Here is a 21,986-nt window from a genome sequence, read left to right as displayed (position 1 = left end):
TAGGTGAAAAATAATGCATCTATTGCTTTAATTTATTCTTAATTTATTCTTAGTGAGATTGAATGTATTTTCATCTTCCTAAGAGTCATTTCCATTTCCTCTTGCATAAACTGTCCATATCTTTGGCAATTTCTCTCAGTTGTTGTTTCAATTTTTGTTTGTTTCTGAGGTGTGTTTTTTTAAGTGAACATATAATCAAGGTTTTATTGTCACAATAAAACAAAATATGAAGCTTAGAACTGAATCACTTGACCCTTTCTCTTCTTTTCTCCTCCCAGTTCAAAATAGCCAGCATTCTCTTAGATCTGCAGTTGGACTCAACACATTCAAGCTTCAGCACAATCTTCTTTGTAGTTTTAGCCTTTTTGCAGAAAATTGGCTTAGTCTGTCCACCACAGCCACTCTGCTTCCTGTCATAACGCTGCTTTCCCAGTGCATACAGAGAATCCTTGCCCTTCTTGTACTGTTGTTACTTTGTGGGGTTGATGCTTGCCACACTCCATACAGAAAGTTTGGCGGATTTTAGGCATGTTCACTATGTTTGCGAGAGCACTACCAGTAGGGAAAGCTTTGGTTTCAATTTTTAAAAGTATACATATGTGTGTGTGTGTGTGTGTGTGTGTGTGTGTGTGTGTGTGTGTGATTTCCTTACAATTTGTTGTTTGCCTATTGACTTTGATTATGATTTTAAACAGAAGTGTTTTGATTTCACAAAGTGGACTTTATAACTCTTTCATTTATTGCTTCTGAATTTTTCTTCACAATTAGATTTCTGTGCTCCTTGGTTAGAAAGTAATATATCTGTATTCTTTCAGGGCTATCATTTTAAAAAATATTTTCCTTTTCAAACAAGTGATGATCTGAGGTATTGATCCAATTTTATACTTCGTTCTCCAAATAGTTCTTCAGTTTCCCTAAGTTTATTCATTTAAATGTCTATCATTTCCTTAGCGATTTGTCAACTTCCCACCATTGGTTTACCATTTTTAACATAGACTAAATTTTATATGCATTTAGTTCTAATTCTAGATTTTTCTTACTTCACTGTATCTTGTTTTTGATCTCTCTGTCTTTTTAAATGCTATAATGCTATCATGAATATAAAGGCTGTGTAGTATGTTTTAATTTCTCAGAGATTAAGACTTCTCTACTGTTTGTCTTTTTGTCCAGGAGTCTTTTGGCTATTCTTGCTATGTATACTTTAGAATCAACTTGACTAGTTCCAGGAAAAGAAAACTAAATAAAAAAAAGATGTGTTTGGTATTCAAATACGGTTTGCCTTATATCTGTATCATGAATGAGAGAACTGATATTTTTATGATACTATATTTATTAGCATATAGTATTTTTTCATTTATTAAGTCTACTTTTGAGACTGTATTAAAGTTATATCCTGATGGTTTATAGATGTTTCTTGTCAGTCTTAGTTTTAGATAGTATTTGTAAATGGACTTTTTCTATTATATCTTCTCATTGGTGTAGTAAGATTTAGGTGTGCAGGCAATCGATTCTCTCTTTTTTTTTTTTTTTAAGCTGTGATGATAGCAACTTCACATGTGCAAAAATAGTTCTTTGAAATTTTATTTCATCCTTTTTCAATTTTTGAAAAGTTTTTCCTGTAATGTCAAGTATTTTCTATGATGAAATAACCATGTTACCTGGGAACATGTTGACCCATTGGGTTTAGTTTTAAACTTTGCTGATGCGATCAAAACTACATTTCTTCTACAGTTCTAGGGTTAAATTACGCCCTTCCCTCTCTTTAGGAAAATCAATTCTCCTAGTCTAATCAATGCCCACTGATATATGAGTTTTCCCCTCTGGCTATTAGGTGCAGGCATTTTTCACAGGCCTGTTTTAACTACAGACACTGTTCCCTTTAGTTCTTCCAGGGCTTATTTTTTTCCTCATCTTGATTAACTTTGTCATATATATTTCCTTATTAGTACTCAACTGATTATATGATTGGATCCCTCCGCCTATCTCCAGACTCCTTTGTGGGTTACATGCTATGGGAGTTGACATTTCAGTTGAAGATCAGTGGTGCTAATGGTTGGGAAATAATCACAGTAGATAAGTGGTAAACCAAGTTCTTTGAGCCAACAATATGGAAATAGCACTGAACCAGAATCAGGAAACAAAGTCTTATGTCTGGCTTCGTTCCTCAGTAACTTCAGGCAAGTTCTTAGCCTTTCTTGGCACATTTCCTCATATGTTAAAGGATCTCTTCAGTCCCATCAAATTCAAAATTATTCTATGATGTAATGCAAATCAATACATACTCTTTAGCAAGACATATGTGATGTATACTCTAGAATATCTTCCTCCAAACTTCTTTTTTAATCCTCACTGAGGATATCTTTTCCATTGATTTTTTTTTTTTTTTTTTTTAGAGTGAGTGGAAGCAAGGGGAAAGAGATGGGGGAGATGGAGAGAGAAGAGAGAAAGAGACAGAGAAAGAAGTGTCCATGTGAGAAAGACACATGGATTTGCCCCCATACACACCCGGATCTAGGGTCATGGATCAAACCTGCAACCCAGGTATGTACCCTGGACTGGAAATTGAACCCATGACCCTATGGTGCACATGTGAACCAATGCTCTACCCACTGATCCATGCCAGCCAGGGCCTTCAAAACTTTTCATTTAAGGTTATTTCCTTGAATTCTAAAATATAAACTTGAAATTGATATCAAGCAAGTGCTAAAAATGGAAGTCTGTGACCACACAGTCTCCAACTATTATTTTCTATGTGATTGTCAGAATACATAAATAATGTATACTTGTTGCTCAATGGTACTTCCTGTTACATTTCTAAGATCTTTGAAATTTGCACTTTTAAAATCATTGCCTCTTTTCTCTCCCTCAAATACTCTGTCAACATGAAAATAGAAAAACATTTTTATCTATTAATTCTAAAAACTATTATTTCCATCTTGAAGATTTCACTGAAGTCTAATATATTTAACATCAGAATCAGACATATCATTTTTTAAATCTCCTGAATAGGTTTTTACACTGTATTTAGTGACATCTAATTATTTAAACTTGAAATTCAAAATTGACTGTATTTGACATATATTTCCAAGCTATAACATTACACGGATTGCTTATAAAATATTTACTAAAATTGAACTGCTTATAAATTATAATTCAACACAATCTAGCGGTGGATAGAAATAAAATTTTGAAAGATTTTCCTTAAAAAGACATCCCTTTATGTTACAGTTTCAGTGTGTTTCCTTGACAACATCATTGCTAAGAATGTTTCTTGAGGCAATAAAGAATCTGGTAAATGATTGATGTCTACTTTAAAAATAGAATGTGAGCATGCCATGTGTAGTTAAACATGTCACTATAGTCATACAACCAAGTATAAGTTGCCAACATACTATTTAAAGCTATGTTAAATATTTAAAACAATAAAATTCAACAAACATGAAATTTTGAAAATTAGAAAAACAATAGAGTAAATTCCAGAGTAAGCAGATGTACTAATGCCACTGGTACTTTTCTTAAAATATGTTTTTATTTATTTTTAGGAGAGAGGAAGGGAGAGGGATAGAGAGAGAGAAATATTGAAGAGAGATATTCATTATCAATTGGCTGCCTCCTGCATGCACCCCCACTGGGGATGGAGTTTGCAACTCAACTCAGGCATGTGCCCTGACGAAGAATTGAACCAGTGACCTCCTGGTTCCTGGGTCAATGCTCCACCATTAAGCCACACCATCCAGGCACCACAAGTACTTTAAATGTAATTGATACATTTAAATTGGCATAATTCTCTAAAACCAAACTTAGCTTTCATTAATAAGCTGTGAACTATACTAGGTGCTGACTTTAACTGGTAAAGATTCCTTGGAAAGTAATACCTAGAGAAAGAAGCATCTTCTCTGAGTACCAAAGAGAGAGAATCAACATTCTGCCTGCATCTCACACTTAACATATTAAGACAGGGAGATGCTTCAGAAGATTACTTAGTCCTTCTCCTGCCACAGGGTGGGACTAACAACCATCTGTTTTCTAGATAACTTCCCAAGAAGAATTGCTCTAATGCTATACTCTAATATTTAATTTAACATATGTCGTTGATATTCCATTTTGGAGTCATAAAAATAGAAAGAGAAAAAAAAAAACAGCTGAACTTTCCAATTGTGGGAGGAAATGTAGTAAGAATATATTTTTTTCTTTATATATATATTTTTAAAAGAACATGCACAGCTTATTAATTCACTACAGCTGGATGTTGGCATCCAAATGATTACACTTCAGCACACTTTCCTACAGTTAGAACTGAGCAGCTGATGCAATAATTACAATGTGCAAAGACTGTCACCCCAAATTAGGAAGCAGACCCACTGTTTGCATTATAATATGAGATAAGATGACACTGGCCTAAAACCACAGCTCTAAAATCACCTCAAAGTGTAAACTAGTCAAGATGGTGCAGTGATGTCACACTTCATGAACCCTTTCTAATCCAAAGAGAGAGATGTGGGTAAAATATAAAAAGAGAAAGAATATAAATTTAAATACATTCTATACCTCTCTATCAATTTGAAATTGACACAATGCAAATTTATTCACTCCAAATTTTGATACTGAAAGAGGACTTTTTAAAATTCACACACACACAAAAAAAAAATAAATAAATAAAAATAGGGTTCTGGATCTCTTTTCCAAACTTCCACTGCATTGTGAGAAAGGGCTATAAAAAAAATGCTACTGAATGTTGCCAGGAGTGCTAGCTCATGCTGGGCTCCAGGCTTAGTATGACTGAAACCAACACTTTAAATGGCCTTTCTATCAGCAACTAGAAAACTTGGTTTGGGATGTAATCAAAAGAATTATTCAAGATAAAAAGATAATTGTTCTCAACAGCAAGTCTGAGTTCTAAGACCATTCATTGGCATCCATGAAACTGGACTAACGTGGCAGTTTGAAGGCAGGGTAAAAGCCCAGTCTCTTAAAGTCACCTCTTTATTGAGTTTATATTCTACAATCTTGATTCATACTTACAAATAATATCATCCTTCCTAGTGCCCTTCAACTGAAATATCAATGAATTTTTCCATCTGCCCCCAACCCCTATTGTATCCTAAGAACTCTTTTTTTAAGTAGCACTTTTACTTATCGTTTTAGTTAATAGCACTTATTAAATGTTTATAATGCACCAAGAACTCTTTTTGCAAATTTATAAATATGCACTCATTTAAGTAATAAGAGGCCTAAAGTAAGAAGCAGGCATCACAAGTTATGTCCTGGGAGTAAGTCAGAGTTAAGATACACAAAAGGACTCTGGCTATTTGGAAGGTGGATAATTGGTGGTTTTCCCAGTGTACTAAGCATCTGCTGTGTGCCAAACACCTTTATCTATATAGGTGAAGAACAATCACTACACTGGAGAGAAAAGAGCTCTAAATTTACACAAAATCCCTCTAATTACTCTTATGCTTTCATCAATAATGAACTGTTCATAGATCTCATTATTGGATCAATCATTCTCAAAAAAATCTTAGTAGAGTTCTGTGTTTAAGATCCCCCTACCGAATTTTTAATTATAGATGTAGATAGACAGCTAGAGCTATATAAATATAGATATATAGAGATATACATAGAGATATAAAGATATATATATATATGGACATATAGGTGTATAAAATATAGATTTTAGATTTATAGATTTTTATACACAGATGGGTGGACCCAATCTGACCTGAAGTCAATATATGGTCATGGGAAAAACAAAGTGAAAAACCACCTCACAGAAGACTAATGAAATTAGGTTTATTTTTGTCTGTTTTGCTTTATGTTTTAAAATTTGCATTTCGTTTGTTTTTTTTAAATCTTCACCCAAATATATGTTTTTATTGATTTTTAGAGAGAGAGGAAGGGGGTGAGAAAAATTAAAACACTGATGTACATCAATAGGTTACCTCCCATAACATACCCCAACAGGATTGAAACTGCACCCAAGTATGTGCCCTGATCGGCAACCGAAGCTGCAACCTTTTTGGTGTACCAGACAATGTTCCAACCAACCAAGCCACCCAGCCAGGGTTTGAATTTAATTTGTAAAGCAAATGTGATTCTGACAGCACTCTATAAGAATTCCACAATGGAAGGCACTGTATGGCAACGTAAGGGAATTTTTAGTTTCAGCTAAGTAATGTTTGTATCTTTGTGCCACTAATTTACATTTTATGCTTTTCTGAAGGATGAAATCTCAAGTTACATAAAAAATAAATCATTATAATCAGCTTTGAAAGTAATTCTTGAGTAGGAATTGTTTTACACAGTAATTTACCCATGTTTAATAAAATATATTATTACTAACATCTATTACTCATAAATATAATCTACTTCACAAAGCAAAGTACTTGTACACCAAGCATCTTGAGAAACTTTTCATCTATCTGTACTTGACATCAAAAGAAATGAATTTTTCTTTAGTTCAATCATTGTAGATAAATTATATCCTATTTCTGCATCTTGTTGTGAGGGCTCTAAATTTTATATTTGCATAGCATGTTACATAATGCTGGGCATTCAACAAGTACATTTTATAGTTGTTTTCTTTACATATGGAACCTTCTAAATAATGCTAGTCAGCAGGCTGTTATGTATTATTCACTCAACCACCCAGACAAGTATATAGTGAGCACAGAGTATGTCCCATGTATTGAGCCATAGATGAGCAAACCCTTCCTGGAGTTTTCAGACTAGATCTTTGGAAGAAATATGACGCAAGATAAACATATGATAGATTTCCTTGAATTAATTCATTCCATCAAACAGCTAAAATTATAAATTATTTCCCCATATGATATATGTTCTTTTCAAGAACAAAACTACTCAATCATGATGATTAATTGCTTTTATGATTTGGGAGAAAAGCCAATAATCAAACATTACAAAACTGTCATTTTATTTAAAAATAAATCTGCTAAGTATATATACATAGACCCTATTGAGTTCTGGAGCTTATGTAATAACGTTTTTTTTATCTTTTGCTCATGATATGTCTCCACTGTCATTAAACCTGAAGAATGATTGCCCAAATTTTCTGAAAGTTAAGATGAGTTATCATGACATCTTAATAAAGCATGCTGTCATTTGACAAGTTTTATGACAAACCTGAAACTTTGCCATGGCTATGCTTTTTACCTGGAAATAAAGCTTTCTTTCCTGACAAGAAAAGATTACTTTACTTGATGCTACAGCAGAAACTGAGGGAAAGATGACAGTGCCTTCGTTTTATGGTGCGGCCCTTAGAATACAATGGAGAGATAAGATCAAAACTTGCAGTTTCAATTCCAGACTTCAGTGCTGGTAAAGCCAGTAACTTCTACAAACCCTTTGTTTGTATAAAGGCTGAGCGAACATAACCGGCCAGAGTCAGCTGCTCCTGCCAAGTAGCTATAGGAGACACATATTCTGATTGAAAGTTCATTGTAAAAAAAAAAGCAAACAAAACCAGCAAAATTGTTAGAATCATTTCTCAGTTGTGGAGGAAGACAAAGAGAAAGGGCAACATAGATGTTTGAAATCCAACAGATTGATCTTGCCTGAAAAACACAAATTGGTCTTTAAAAATGAACTCAGTTTTGAATACCTAATGTGTGCATTTCCCTTAAAACTTTTGAATACTAGTGTCCTACCTAATCAGAGTTTCTCAATTACTGTTCACGCACGCCTCAGGGTGAGTAATGCCTAAAGCAGATGGCACTTCCTCCTATAAACAAGCATTTGGCCAAACAGCACAACAGAGCCAATTTCTACAGTTTGACAGGTACCTTCCCATCTGATTGCATCTCTGGATCGTAATTTCTTGGGTGAATGGCATCTCTGAGACTATTTTGTCAGATCTCAGTCTGTCCCTCACCCCTAATCAGCATCATCTCATAAATACAGAAGCATACTTCAAGAATTAAGGAATGCAGAACTTTAGGTACCAGAAAATAGTATTTTTTCAATGTTTCACTTAAACAGGTTTAATGCCAAATTTAATAAAATTTTACATAAATCAAAGAAAATATTTCTAAGATTAAAATACAAAGAAATTTTACTTAAATTCTACCCTTCTGTTTTCCACCTTGAACAGCTTTATCCTTGGAGAGTATACTTTGTAATCATTTTCCATTACTCTTCTTTTCTATATTACCATAAACTATTTTTCTGTTGGTCAATGCAAAACATTACTGTTCCTAGTGATTTTCTTTTAAGGTAAACATCAATAGTATTAGTCACAGTCTAATATTTTAGTAAAAAGTTAAAAACTATTTGATATACTTTGTCATTTTTCAATATAGCAAGTAAAACAATTGAATGTAATCATGTTAAAACAAAGTATACACATGAAAATAGAACACATTCTAATAAAATTAAATTTCCATTTTGTACAGGCAACACATGAGCCAAGATGGGAGAGATGAATGTTTAGAAACTATAAATAATCCTTTCAAAGCATGACAGGCAATTTTACTTGCACACAATTGGATAGAGTTTTAAATGAACAGAGTTCCACTTTTTGGCAAGTACTTTAAAAAAGATCCAGTTTATATCATGAAAAATGATTCAATTGAATATAGAAATTGCCTTTATGTATTCCACCTTAGGAAAATATCCCTAACCAATGAAAGTCTTTTTTAATCAAGCAAAGCGCCTATATTTCAATTCTCACAATTAACTATTTCCTATAAGTATACTCTCACATCAAAACCTGGCCCATGAAGCAAAAGGCAAATAGGGAACAGGAGTGTTCAAAGAAGCAATGCTACCAGGTACTCTTTATCTCAACTCACTCTCCTTAATATCTCCAATTCCAATTCATTAGACAGAGAAGGATCTCATCCCCACCAGTAAGAACCATAGCTCAATAATGAAGAAGAAAGAGATAATTTGCCATTTGCTTGCTCATATATCACTATCTTCCCTATCTTCCAATACCCGACTTCATTGCCTTTCTTTGTTCTTTATTCCAGACCTATTTATTAAGAACCAAGTATGTGCCAGGAATTTTACTAAAAGTGAAGACTCCAGTGAACAAAAGCAAGCATGATCTGGGTGCCCATTGTAGAATTAAAGGTCTAGCAGAGAAGACAGACTTTAAATTAATGATCACACAATAGAGGGGAAATGATTACCATAATTAAGTGCCAGGAAGGGAAGGCATATGTGTCATGTTAGCTCATCACAGGGGGCTTGCTGTAGGTAGAGAGGAAAAGTGAGATTTCCTGGAGGCAGTGATGCTTGTGTGGACATTTGAACTCGTGAGGAGTAGGCAAATGAGGAAGGATCAGGGGAAAGAACTGACATTTGGAACAGTGTGTACTGAGGGAGAACAATCAGGATGCGGTTTAGTGAGCAAGTGGGCAGATGTGCAAAGTGGGATGTGGCCTTATTGGGAGGAGGTGCAGTGTGGTCATGTAGGATCTTGGATTTTACATTAAGGATTTGGATCTTTATTCTAAGTGCTATGAGAAGTCATCAAATGACTTTTCAAGCAAAAGGGTGAGGTAGTAACATTTGAACTGAACACGCTCACTACAGAGTAAACAACAGAATGGAGTAAGAGGATTAAAGACAGAAATAGGATAGGGAGAGGGTCACATAGAATCCATTTAAATGGTTCAGGAAGGAAGATGGTAGTTTGAACAGGATATTAGAATAAAGATGGGATATTAAAATAATGATCCAAAAATATGCATGGGAAATATTTAAGTGGTAAAATTTATAAAAATTGGGGATAGATCAGATATAGGACACAGGGGGAACACAATTAACTCTGGGTTTCTGGCTTTGGTAATGTGTAGAATATGGCAACATTTACTGAGAAAGAAGATAGTAGGGAAGGATTAAGTTTGATGAGGAACTCATGGAGTATGAAGAACAATGTAAGAGTTGATTTCGACAAAACTTCCATGTGAGCTGAAGTTGTCAAGAAGACAATTGGAAGATGAGTATGGCATTTGGGGAAGAGGTCTTGGTGCACTGCTTAATTGCAAGTATTTTGCAGAGGGGTGAGAACTGAGCCTTTAATATGGATTAGGCTGTGCAGGGAAAGTCTAGAGGGAAACATGAAAGCCTAGGAGCTGACTTTGAGAACACTCAAGATTTGGGGGCTTGACAGATGAGAATCGCCTGCAAAGGTGACTTCTATCTCTTTGGCAGCCTTCTTGAAACCATGTGACTCAAAAAGCCAACCAGGAGAGTAGGGTGTTCTGGAAGCCAAGGAAAGACTGGGTAAAAAATGGTTAAGAGACAATACACACTGAAAGCTAGTGAAAGGCCAAGTAAGATGCGTGTCGATGAATGTCTCATGGGGAAGATCATTATTGGATATGTAAGAGCTATTTTGAAAAGATGAGTAGAAACCAAACCAGAGTACATGGGAGAGTGAACAAAGTGAGACTCTAGGCAAGTCTGATGGGAATGATCCTCAAGACTCACACAAGGGCTTGCCCCTCCCAGGCCTAGGCTTCCTAAAGCTACAGGAGGCTCGGACAATTCTGCACCTTCACCTTAGGCCAGTGTTTCCCCACAGCAGCATGCTTAGGAGTCACACCAAACCTACTGACTCAGACTCTCCAAATGCATGAACTTGACCTTAGTTAATATGCTGCTAGAATCAGAAGCCAGCTCTAACCTTATGCTGTAACTTGGCTTGCTTCAAATTTCAGGTATTTGTTTTTTAATTTATTTATCTTTGTTGTTGAAAGTATTACAGATATCCTTCTTTTGTCCACATTGACCCCCCTCCTCCCCACTCGCACATCTTCCCAAAGCCTACACCCCACTATTTTCTGTATCCCCACTATTTTCTGTATCTGTGGGTTATGCATATGTGTTCTTTGATTGGTCTCTTCTCTCTCTGCTCCCCTTCCCTTTGAGGCCCCTCATTCTATTGCATGCTTCCATGTCTCTGGACCTATTTTGTTTATCAATTTATTTTCTTCATTAAATTGCATATATAAGTGATATCATGTGATACTTATATCACTGTCATAGTCTCATGTACATGTACCTCCTGTGCTATCATTTACTTATTATATTTATTTAAATCTGTCCACTTTACAACATAGACTAATTTATCACTTAAGGAAAATTTATTCTAATACCATAAAACCATCATTTATTGGAAGGTGGTTACCGTAGATTAGTAAATAAATAAAATAGTGAGAGATTTTTAAATGTTAAATTCTAGATAGCTACTAAAGCATATGACTCTGAACCTGACATATGCTTTAGAATAAACAAAAGGTAAGGAGAGCCAGTTAGCAAGAGAGATTTACCCCAAAACACAGTTGAATGCTTTCCTTAGGTAATGTGCTTATTCCCTGCACAAGTTCTGACACTGTGGTGTTTTCAGTCCACAAATTCAAAGACATGGAAAAACAAATGTGATCTTTCCTAGCTTGGTTTCTACTGTCTAATTTCATAGTTGCCATGATAACTACTTTAATCCCCTCCCTCTAGGGTTATGCATATGATTAATATTGTCACAGCCTGCAGTTAGTTATCTTTGCAGTCAAATCGAAAGAACTGAACATTGCAATAGAAAGTGTCAGTTCATTCAGTAAACACTTGGTGAGCCCGTCTACCCACAGTGCTGCGGTTCAGGCATGAATAGCAGGTAAGACAAAGTTCCCACAATCTAGGAATTAAATAGCAAGAAGAGAGATGCACATGTAAACAAATTACAATTTCAGAGTAAAAAGCACAACAATAAAGTGTAGAAAAGGAAATGGACGTGTGGGAGTAAGGAGGAGGGTGGGATGTCAGGAAAGTCTTCCTAGAAGCATTTACACAGACACTCCTATTTTTGCTTATTATGTAGTAAGAATTTTTAACTGTGTATGTATATACCTAGAGCTACTGAATATATTTCTCAGACATTTTATTCTACTTTTACTTATATGGGGTTTACTTTCTTCAAGTTGAAAGAATAGTTCACATTAGTAGTTTACTTTCTCTCCTGTGGCTGTGGGGTTCTCAATGAGCCAGGAGGCTTTACCTGGCTGAAAATACCTTACACATGTGTCAGGAAACCCCAGCGCTCTGCCTGGTACCTGCCTATTATCCAGGTGACCTTAAAAGACCACAGTATTTCTGACCTGAGGTTTCGCCTGTTATAAAATAAGGCTAATAAAATCTGAAATGTGTTGACTTAAAGTAGCCTAGAATTTCTGATATTTGTGCAATTAATTTATTGTTGCAGAGAAAATGCTTAAGAGGGATATCTAATTAAAAGCAAGTAGATTCTAAACTATAAAATGATTATCAGATAATTATAAAAAGATATCAGACACATGACATCCAACATAGCTATTTTCAGGAAAAGAATTCAATCTACATTTATTTCAGTTATTTTGGGGGAAGAAATTTGTTTAATTATGACTAGAAATTTAAAACATTATTTATTAGTCTATCCAAAAAGCAAGCTACATAAATAATGCATAATGGCTAACCCCCTGGTTATAAAATAAAACAAACCTTTATAATTACATTCAATTCAAAATGAATTTTTTTTAAGTCCACTAGTCAATTTAATAAACTAGTAATAGTGGTTACATATGAGGAGGTCAGGGAGTGTTAGAAGAACCAATAGAATTTTTTTTTTAAATCATAACTTAGAAGAAATTAAAAAAAAAAAAAAGCAAAGAAGTAGGGGTTGTACAAAGGAGATAAATTCTCATCATTAGGAACACAGGTAATGTTAGTACCTATTCTCTAATGAACATAAATAAAAACTAAAGGAAGAAGCATATTATTTAGAACTAGAGGCCCGGTGCACAAAATTCTTGCATGGGGGAGAGGTGTGTATCTGTCAGCCCACCCTGCACCCTCCCCTGCAGGCCTGGTTGTCCCCAACTGCACTCCCCTTCAGACTTGATGGCCCCCAACTGCCTTCCCTTGCAGGCCTGGTCACCGCTAACTGCCCTCCCCTGCAGGCTATCTGTGGCAGCCATCTTATGTCCACATTGGGGCAGCCATCTTTGACCACATTGGGGTGGTCAACTTGTGCGTTGGAGCGATGGTCAATTTGCATATTACTCTTTTATTAGATAGGATAGAGGTCATGACTAGAATAACTAGCATATTCATGTGTGAAAAGGGCTACACTAGGATACCTTCACTTGCTCTTGGAGTGACCCAGTACAGAGGGGGAAAAGGACACAGCTGGAAAAGACATTACCAGCAGGAGCAATGTGTTTGGGGAAGGATGGGACAGAGCCCAAGTGGAGAGGAGAAGCAGGGGCCTCTCTTCCCTGTGGCCAGAGGGAAGGGAAGAGAGTGGGCCTTAGATTTGGCAGAAGAAAGATGTGAAGGTGTGGGAGTTCCTGATTGCTTCTGTTTTCTCAATGATGCAGGAGGCAACATCAGCTGAGAGTGAGCAGGAGCAGCTGTGGGTGGAGGAGTGGGTGGAGACAGCGACAGATGTGGAAGTATCTTTTCACTGGGAAATACACTGTCCTCAGGGCTATCCATGGGCTTTGTGGGGAGATTCATGCAAACTCTGCACTGTCCCTTATGCTATTGATTTTGCATTTCAGTCTCTTTCACTGCCTTAATAAAATTAAGACTATTATCCAAAAACAAAAGCAAAAAAAACCTCAGAAAAGTAATTAAAATAAATTTGTTGCCCCCAGTGATACTCAGTGAGACTGGGAATAGGATACAATGAAGGCAAAAAACAACAACAACAACAACAACAAAAACACCTTATTTATTGTAAATTATTCTGTCTTTCTTCTTTTTTTTAACACAGACGTATATTTCTCTGGTAAAAAATAAAACTTTAATGACTTTTAAAAGAACATTTTAAAAGAACATTTTAAACCTTTAATATTGTAAGAGTCTTTTCATGAGAAGCCCTTTAAAAGTGCTTTTAAATGGGCCTCTTTCATCTAAGCGAGCAGCACACAACCCTCCCAGAGAAGGTGATGCCTCCAGGTAGTTGGTCTTTTTTACTAGAACTTCAAATACCCAAAGAAGATAAAACAAACCTGACACATCCCTCAGCAAAGTGTGTTCACTACTGAGGGGGGGCGAAAAAGAACCTGCCTGTAAAGTAGTGAGAGAAGATGTCCCACAGAGACAACACTTCTCCACAAAGGACACTCAGAGAGAAAGATTAACACTGGGTGTTGCCCAGCAGGATGCACAAAAGCTAAGAAGGAAGAGAGAAGCCTAAAGACATGCAGCACAAGACTGTATTGTGGATTGTGTTACAACTCACTTAGCTATTTGGACATCACAATGGGAACATCATCACCATGCCTTAACTCCTTACCACTTGAAGAATGTTACCAGTTCATAATTATCACTGGGTTGTGGTAAAGAGACTAGTTATAGTGTCAAATAATTAGCAGACATTCAGGTTTGCCAATAAGAAATAAAAGAAAAGGGAATTTAGAGTTTAAGGACCCAGCTTTAATGCATTGTTTGCAATTTACAAAGTATGTGGTATTGACCAATTCATGGAACTTTTCTGAAATGTCTTCATTTCCATTTCTGTCTGTATCTCTGTTTCTAGCTCTGTTAGAGATAATACATCATAACAGTAATAGAAGCAGCAGTAACAACAACAAAAACCAACTATCGCAACATTTCTGTTAGGTTTATCCTAAAAATAATATGGTATGATAGATAATTTTCCATATATATCAACTTGACTGGCCACAGGGTATCCAGATTAAACATTATTTCTGGATGTGTCTTGAAATGTGTTTCCAGATGAGAAGGACTTCTGCCTTGATGGACTCAAGTAAAGTAGATTGTCTAGCCCTATGAGGGTGGCCATTATACAATCCTTTGAAGGCCTGAAGAGAAAAAAAGGCTGAGGAAGGAGAAATGTGCCCCTTTCTTCTGCCTCCTAGATTGGGCTGGGACACCTCATCTATCTTCTCTGGCCCTCGGAATAGGATTTACATCATCAACTCCCCTACTTCTAGGGTGTTTCGACTGAATTACATCAGCTTATGGATGGCAGAACTTGGGATGTCTCCACTTCCATCATTATGTGAGCCAATTCTTTATAATCATGCCCTTGTATTCTACTGGTATGTTTCTCTAGAACCCTAATTATTGTCATCCAGAAGCAGGTTCCTCTCCCTGAGCCTTGGTTGATTAGAGTGCTTCTCTCCTTTCTGGAAGCCTATAATTTGCTGCTCATATCTGCAGGGTTGTATGAGAAGTACAAAGAAACATAAATGCTATGACTAACCCACCACTATGGCACCAAAACTTAGTTGACAAAACACTTTCTCATGTATCCTTGAGAAATTTATAATTTTAGGGATGAGTAGGTAATTTTGATCAAAAGTTAAAACTTTGTGTAAAAGGAAGAAATAATGAGAATGTGAAGTTAGTTTTTAATATGTAATTTGTAAGAGATTTTGTGGAGAAAAGGTTATAACTATAACTTTTGGGCATATTTTTATTTAGCAGAAATAAAGGGTGTTATCTATTATTTCAAAAAAATATGCGCCATTCAACAGGACATGGAGAACACAAACAAGATAAGGAATACTAGATGCAAAGAACAGATTTATATTTTTGTGACCTTAAGCAATAGGAGAACCAAGAAGACAATTTAAAGCTAAACTAATAAGGGCAGACGTTTCAGTGAATAGTAAGAATAGACAAGGTGATGCTGTAGGAATGAATACGTCCCACAGTCAATGGCAAACATAATAAAGGTTCATTTCTTACACAGAGTCCACTGTGAGTCCAGGTAAAGTCCCAGGGCTCTGAGTTCCCTGTGATTGCTCAGCAATCAGGCCTCTTTCATCCTGTGTCTCTGTGATCGACAGGACAGGGAAAAAGAGAGCTGGAGACTCCTGATTAGACAAGTCAATGTCTTGGCCCCACAGTGACTCAGATCACTTCCACTCACAAGTCCTTTGCCATCATTAATCGTATGGCCCTGCCCGGTGTAAAGGAAGCTGAGAAGGGCACTTCCTAAGGTGTCTGAGAGGACAAAGAAGCAGACATCCATGAGCAGTAGTAGTAAGGCTACATGAACAGGCACCATTCCCTATTGCTCTGCCTGCAGACCACTCTCTCCCCTTAATGATATTATTTGAATTGCAAATTAAGTAATCAGCTTTAAGTAGGTTAAGTAATTATTTGAAAAGCAAATTAAGTGGGAAAATATGAGGTCTAACTAGCTAAATGGGAGGGAGGGGGGAGTCTAGGGAAGAGTCTGGATCAGAGAACCAAATGGATTAAGGGAGTCTTGAATCCTGAAGACATGAAGCTTATTCACTGACATTACTGCAATCAATATAGGTAAATCAGATGTTCCCGAACCGTGTGGCATCTCCTCTTTATCAGAACCTTCCAGGGACTTGTTCACAAGTTGCTGACAACCAAGCAGGCCCATGCTCTGACTGCTCACTGGGCACCTTGCTTCCACCAGGAGAATATACCTACCTCGAGGGGGGGTGAGTCATAAGAAAAAGTTAACAAGAACAAAAGGGGAAGTTGAAATGGGGATGATATTACTTTGTACAAGCAAAGTTTGAGGACAAAAAAGATTAAACTATATCAAAGAAAGGAAAATGAACCAGAATTTACAGAATTTTTTCCAACTACACTTGCTATCTCTTACCCATTGCCTCTAGACTCCTGGATGACACAGGAAAGGAAAAAATTCATTAATTCAGGTAACTGCACTTAGCCTAGGTCTGTTTTTAGACATATGGCCAGAAGTTTGTCTCAGTTTATGAGGCTAATAAAAAAAAGAGAATTTTGGGTTGGGGGAACATTTTCTGTGCTATATTTATAAACATTGCATTGATGTGCTAGTAACTTTTATGGTGACTTTTAACATCAGTGGTACTTTGCACTATGGGGATGTACAAAAAAGGATACAGATTACACCACTACATCCCTTCCTGATTCCTAAAACCTAAGTGTCTTCCCTTTGGCTCGATGAACTTTGCACATGTGCCAGGTAACGGGGCCTCACTCACTCGGCCCCACCGCGCATTCCTATGCTTCCTGCTCAGGGGCACAGTTTGGAGACACATTTCAGATGGCTCCTTAGAATCTCAGGAAGCAAAAGGGCAAAGCAGGAACTTTCACTTTCTGCTTTATACATTGTGTAGTTTAATTTTTTTTATTTTAGGATCCATTTTAGAAATTTATAAAAATGGCCGAGACCAGTTTGGCTCAATGGATAGAGCGTCAGCTTGGGGACTGAAGGGTCCCAGGTTTGATTCCGGTCAAGGGCATGTACCTTAGTTGCGGGCATATCCCCAGTAGGGGGTGTGCAAGAGGCAGCTGATCTATGACTCTCTCTCATCGATGTTTCTAACTCTCTATCTCTCTCTCCCTTCCTCTCTGTACAAAATCAATAAAATATATTTTTAAAAAATTAAATTAAATTAAAAAAAAGAAATTTATAAAAATGTATAAAGCATACAGAATCAATAGGACCTGTTTAAATTGTGTATTTGATAATGGGGTATAATAAAGGAATGAGCACAGCCAGATGGATGACAAGGATTAGTAGAAAGATTGCAGAGTTTTAAAGATTGCAAACATAGGAGTAGCAGTGTTGATGAAGAGGATGAAGTTCAATTTTAGACAAAATTAGTTCGAGGCACCTACATCCAGGTAGTAATGGAATAGTCTGAAGGCCATTCTTCCTACTAGTCATATCAAAGAAAGGCCTAGGGAATTCAATTGTACATAAAGAAGCAAGGCATTCATTCTGATGGCCTGTTTGAATTTCATCATCAAAATATGAGTTTTTAATAAGCAAAATTAATTATATCACAACATTTTGAAGATGAAGTTTGTAAAACTAAAAAACTGTTCTGGTTTTATAATTCTGAGTTTATGAAATAGGTTTATTATTCAATTCTTAAGCATGAAACCAATGTATCTTCTATGTTTTAAATATAGCAATATCATTCTCATTTGCTGAAACAAGCTGGACTAGAAATGGGTTTTAGGAGCTGATATACTTAGTCACTCAGTTTGACCCCAAACAACGATTCCCTTTACTTCAATCACCCCAGACATCATTATTTTCTATGTAAGCCATGAAGCAAAAAGGCTGAGACTCATTGGATTAAAATACTCAATATAAATAAGTGAATTCATTCATTAAATTGTTTATTGTGTTATGAATAGCTCAATATATTTTTCCCATTACTTTGTTCGGATAGCTATTGGGCTCAGTGACTGATTTATGGAATCAAAGTTCTATTTGTTATTTAAGTTCTATTTGTTACTTAAAAATGCTATTTAACTACCTAATAGAACATGAGGTATATATCCCACTCCCTACCTAGTATCTTAAATCTAATATTTTGTAGAAGAAAATATAAATATGTTTCCAATATAGTACCTCATAGGACTGATAGTATGCAAAAGTTCCCCCTTGCTGACCATTCCTTTGCCACACTTTATTAAAGGTTAAACTAAAATTAACTTTTCCTTTCCCATCTATATGACATTATTCCATTGCTTTGATGTATCAAAGAAATACATATCAGCATCAAAACTCATGTTGACATGGATAAACGCTTGGCATGTGTTAAAGCTGTGAGGGCAAAAATAGTCCTTTGGAAGCAGTGAAAAGAGTCAAGCATGTTTTTAATCCTTCCTGCCATATAATCTAAGTCACCATCACCACCTTCTTTCTGAATACCCAGAGATCTCAAATTCTGTCTACCACCACTACATCAAAATAAGTTCTGAGGATATTACCTGATAAACTCATTTAAAACAAGGTGTAACCCTGTGATGATCCCAGTAAATTCTCTTCCCAAAGTGTATTTTCATTGTTATGAGAGGAAAACCTAAGAAAAAATTATCAGATCTTAGCCTCAGGCTGTTCAAGTATTCTAGGCACAGGAAACTTTTTCAGATCCTTGAGTTTAGACCAGTTAGGTGGCTAGCTGACTTGTCTATTATTTCTACAATTTTCTATGTATAGTTTAATGGAAAATAAAAACACAACTAGAAAAATGAACTATTTTCTCCAAAAGGAAAACAAATTTGTGCATAACTGTGTTCACCATGAATTGGATAGCCTTCTATCTTTCTTGGTCTGGCTACTTTTCCTTTTATCCCAAAGACTCAATCTTGAAGTCATCAACATCACCCATAATTGTGCATTAGGCCCTTTTTAACACAGGAATAAAAGAGTAATTAGAAGCACTGGTTATCATCTCACTCACAGAGCTGAAATATAAATATATACTTCTGTGCTTTACAGCTTGATCTCAGCTATGTCCAAAACAAGGATTATAAACACTTGGTTTTTCATGTTAGACAATCATGCAAATGAAGACACATATTTAGTGCCACTTTCTTTCTGAAATATGCCACTCTTGAAAGAGATTCTGGGCATAAAGGAGTGAGACATGCAAAGTTTCTATCCTTGGCACAAAGGTCAACAAAAAAACAACAGAGAAGTGGTTTTTACTGATGGCTATTGAAGGGCAATTGTTAAGGAGGACAGAAATCAGAAAAGAAGAGGGAATAGCTGAACTTATTAACTCAACTTCCAACCCCATTCTTCTTCAACCTAAACTTGGCAGGATAATTTTCAAGAAGAAAGGTAATATACAAAACTTGTAAATACCTAATGTTTAGGATCATGACTTCAAAGTCCCTACTAGTGATCTGCCTGCAATAGTCTTTGTATTGAGGGAGACACTGCACTTGCCACTTCTGGAGCTTCCACTAAGTGGCTGAGCCTTATACCTTACCCTACACTAGGGGTGTCGAACTAAATCAGAGAAGGGGCCAAAATCTAAAATCCAGCCTAAATCGCGGGCCGAATGGTTTACTGAACAGTCATAAACTGACAATGTCATAAACTGACAGCGGAGTGCAGTGATGACAGCGCGGTGCGGGCCACATTGCAAGGCCTGGCAGGCTGGATTTGGCCCGCGGGCCTTGTGTTTGACACATGTGCCCTACACCCTGAGAAAAAACAGTCAGAGTAAATTGCTTTTACTCCAGCCCCTTACTTATTCCTCCAATGGAATAGACCCAGGTGTCCACACAAGGAGGTCACAACACCTAGACTCAGAAGGGAGGGGCAAAGGTGTCACATTTTTGTCTTCAGATCCAAGCTGCATGTCCAGTTCCAAGATGAACACTGTAAGTACTGTTGCTGTTCTTTCACTCTCCCTTGGCCAAGAGTTGAATAAATATGTCCTCCAACTCACTTTAGCTTTCCGCTTACACTTTAGATCCACAAATCATATTTTTTGGAAAGACACTCTTCAAAAGGTCATCAAATGTTTTGAGCTATAAAAATTAGTTCCCAATTCTCTGACCAAACTTATGCAAGATGCAAGAATATCTGCTATGCTAGAAGACTGCCTACCATACGCTCAGCAACAATGCAAAACAAATCTGTGGGTCACTAAAGCCACCTTCAAGTTCAACTGCCTGACATCTGTAAAGAATAATGACTTTAAAATATCATAACAAATGTATATAATGAAGAATGAAGCAGAAGAGAAAACTGTTTATTCCAAACAAATGCTTTCACTTTGTTCCCAGTGAAGGTTTCTGCGAGATAAGAGCCTGAATTAAAAGACCACACAGATGAAGTCTATAGCCCCTGTAATAAAATGTCAGACTAAAAAAAGAGACTCATCGGGGAGCTTCATTTGAACTTTGATTCCATAAATCAGTCACTGAGCCCAACAGCCTCTTTGTACCTTATCAAAAACTAAAGCAGATAGTCTCCTAAAACCAAAAATGAGAAATGAGGGCAAAAAGAATGTCAAGTCTTAAGGACCCGAATATCCTCCCCATCACCCTACTCCACCCTCATGCCCCCACCCCCACCATCACCCTGGGACCCTCTATTCTTCATCTTTAGCCTTAGGCTCCTAGCAAGCACATAAAGGGAATTCTTCCTAAGATTTATATTCCCTCTGCTTTCTCTTTCTTTCAGATCATTTAGTTGATCTAAAATTCACAGTGGGTGAGAACATTTGAAAACCTCCTAATAGAGTAAAATACTACCAACCTAATCCTGGTTAGCAATTAAACATGTCTAACATCAGGCTGATTTAGCACAGTAAATGGTCTGCGTATTGAAAGAATTAATGAGCAATTCTCTTTAATTAAAATAGGCAAGAGTTTATCCCCAAGGTTTTTATAATAGAATATTAACTAACATGAAGGATTTGGGGGAGTTTTCTCATTTCTTTTCCAGGACATACCATTAAAGAAGTACCATATTTTAACAATGCAAGAAAAAAATTTTAAATCTGATCTTCCCTACCACTGCCAATTTTAAAAATACATAAAACTTTAGTTTTAACCATCAACTGTTGATTAGGTAATTAGCTTATCTGTACCTCAGCAACTCCTCTGTGAAATAGGAATTGATCTTATTCAAATGGTGCATGTATAAGGACAACTATAAACATAAGAGGCCAAACAGGTAAAATTTATTTTCATCTTTTGTAAGCTGTTTATTTTTATATATATTGATTTGAAAGAGAGTGAAAGAAACGGAGAGTGGGAGAGTGGGAGAGAGAGAGATTGAAAGAGAGAGAGAGAGAGAGAGAGAGAGAGAGAGAGAGAGAGAGAGAGAGAGAGAGAGAGAAAGATATCAATTTGCTATTCTATCACTTAGGTATTCATTGGTGGACTCTGGTATGTGCCCTGACTAGGGATCAAACCCACAACCTTGACATACTGGGATGATGCTTTAACCAACTGAGCTTTCCAGCCAGAGTATCTTACTAACCTGTTAGTGGGTTACCTGTGATGTGCTTCACATTCTGGTTTAACACTTGTTCAATAGTAAAATGTTTCCTTTCTCTTTACCTCTGTGGAAAGGATTCTGGGTTGTGACAAGATTTTGCTTTTAATTATATTTCCCCAACAACTCCAAGGAATCCTGGACAAACCTTCCAAGTGGCATGTGATTATGGTCATTTTGGAACCCTCTCCCAAAAAAGTGAAGTAACTTACATGAACAACTG

At 36.5% G+C, this 21,986-nt stretch overlaps 1 pseudogene across 1 annotated transcript; it reads right to left on the bottom strand.

Moving 5' to 3' along the window:
* Positions 1–233: 233 nt before the first annotated feature.
* Positions 234–16,393, bottom strand: LOC311621724 (large ribosomal subunit protein eL42-like; annotated as a pseudogene). The gene is made up of 2 exons: positions 16,281–16,393; positions 234–552 (listed from the first exon to the last, which is right to left on the bottom strand). The product of its transcript is annotated as a large ribosomal subunit protein eL42-like (transcript).
* Between the last annotated feature and the right edge of the window lie 5,593 nt (positions 16,394–21,986).

Source organism: Pipistrellus hanaki, assembly GCF_964339955.1.
Source record: "Pipistrellus hanaki genome assembly, chromosome: 4".
NCBI classification, from domain to species: domain Eukaryota; kingdom Metazoa; phylum Chordata; class Mammalia; order Chiroptera; family Vespertilionidae; genus Pipistrellus; species Pipistrellus hanaki.
The sequence above is the reverse complement of the archived record's forward strand: the minus strand, read 5'-3'. Positions and strand labels throughout refer to the sequence as shown.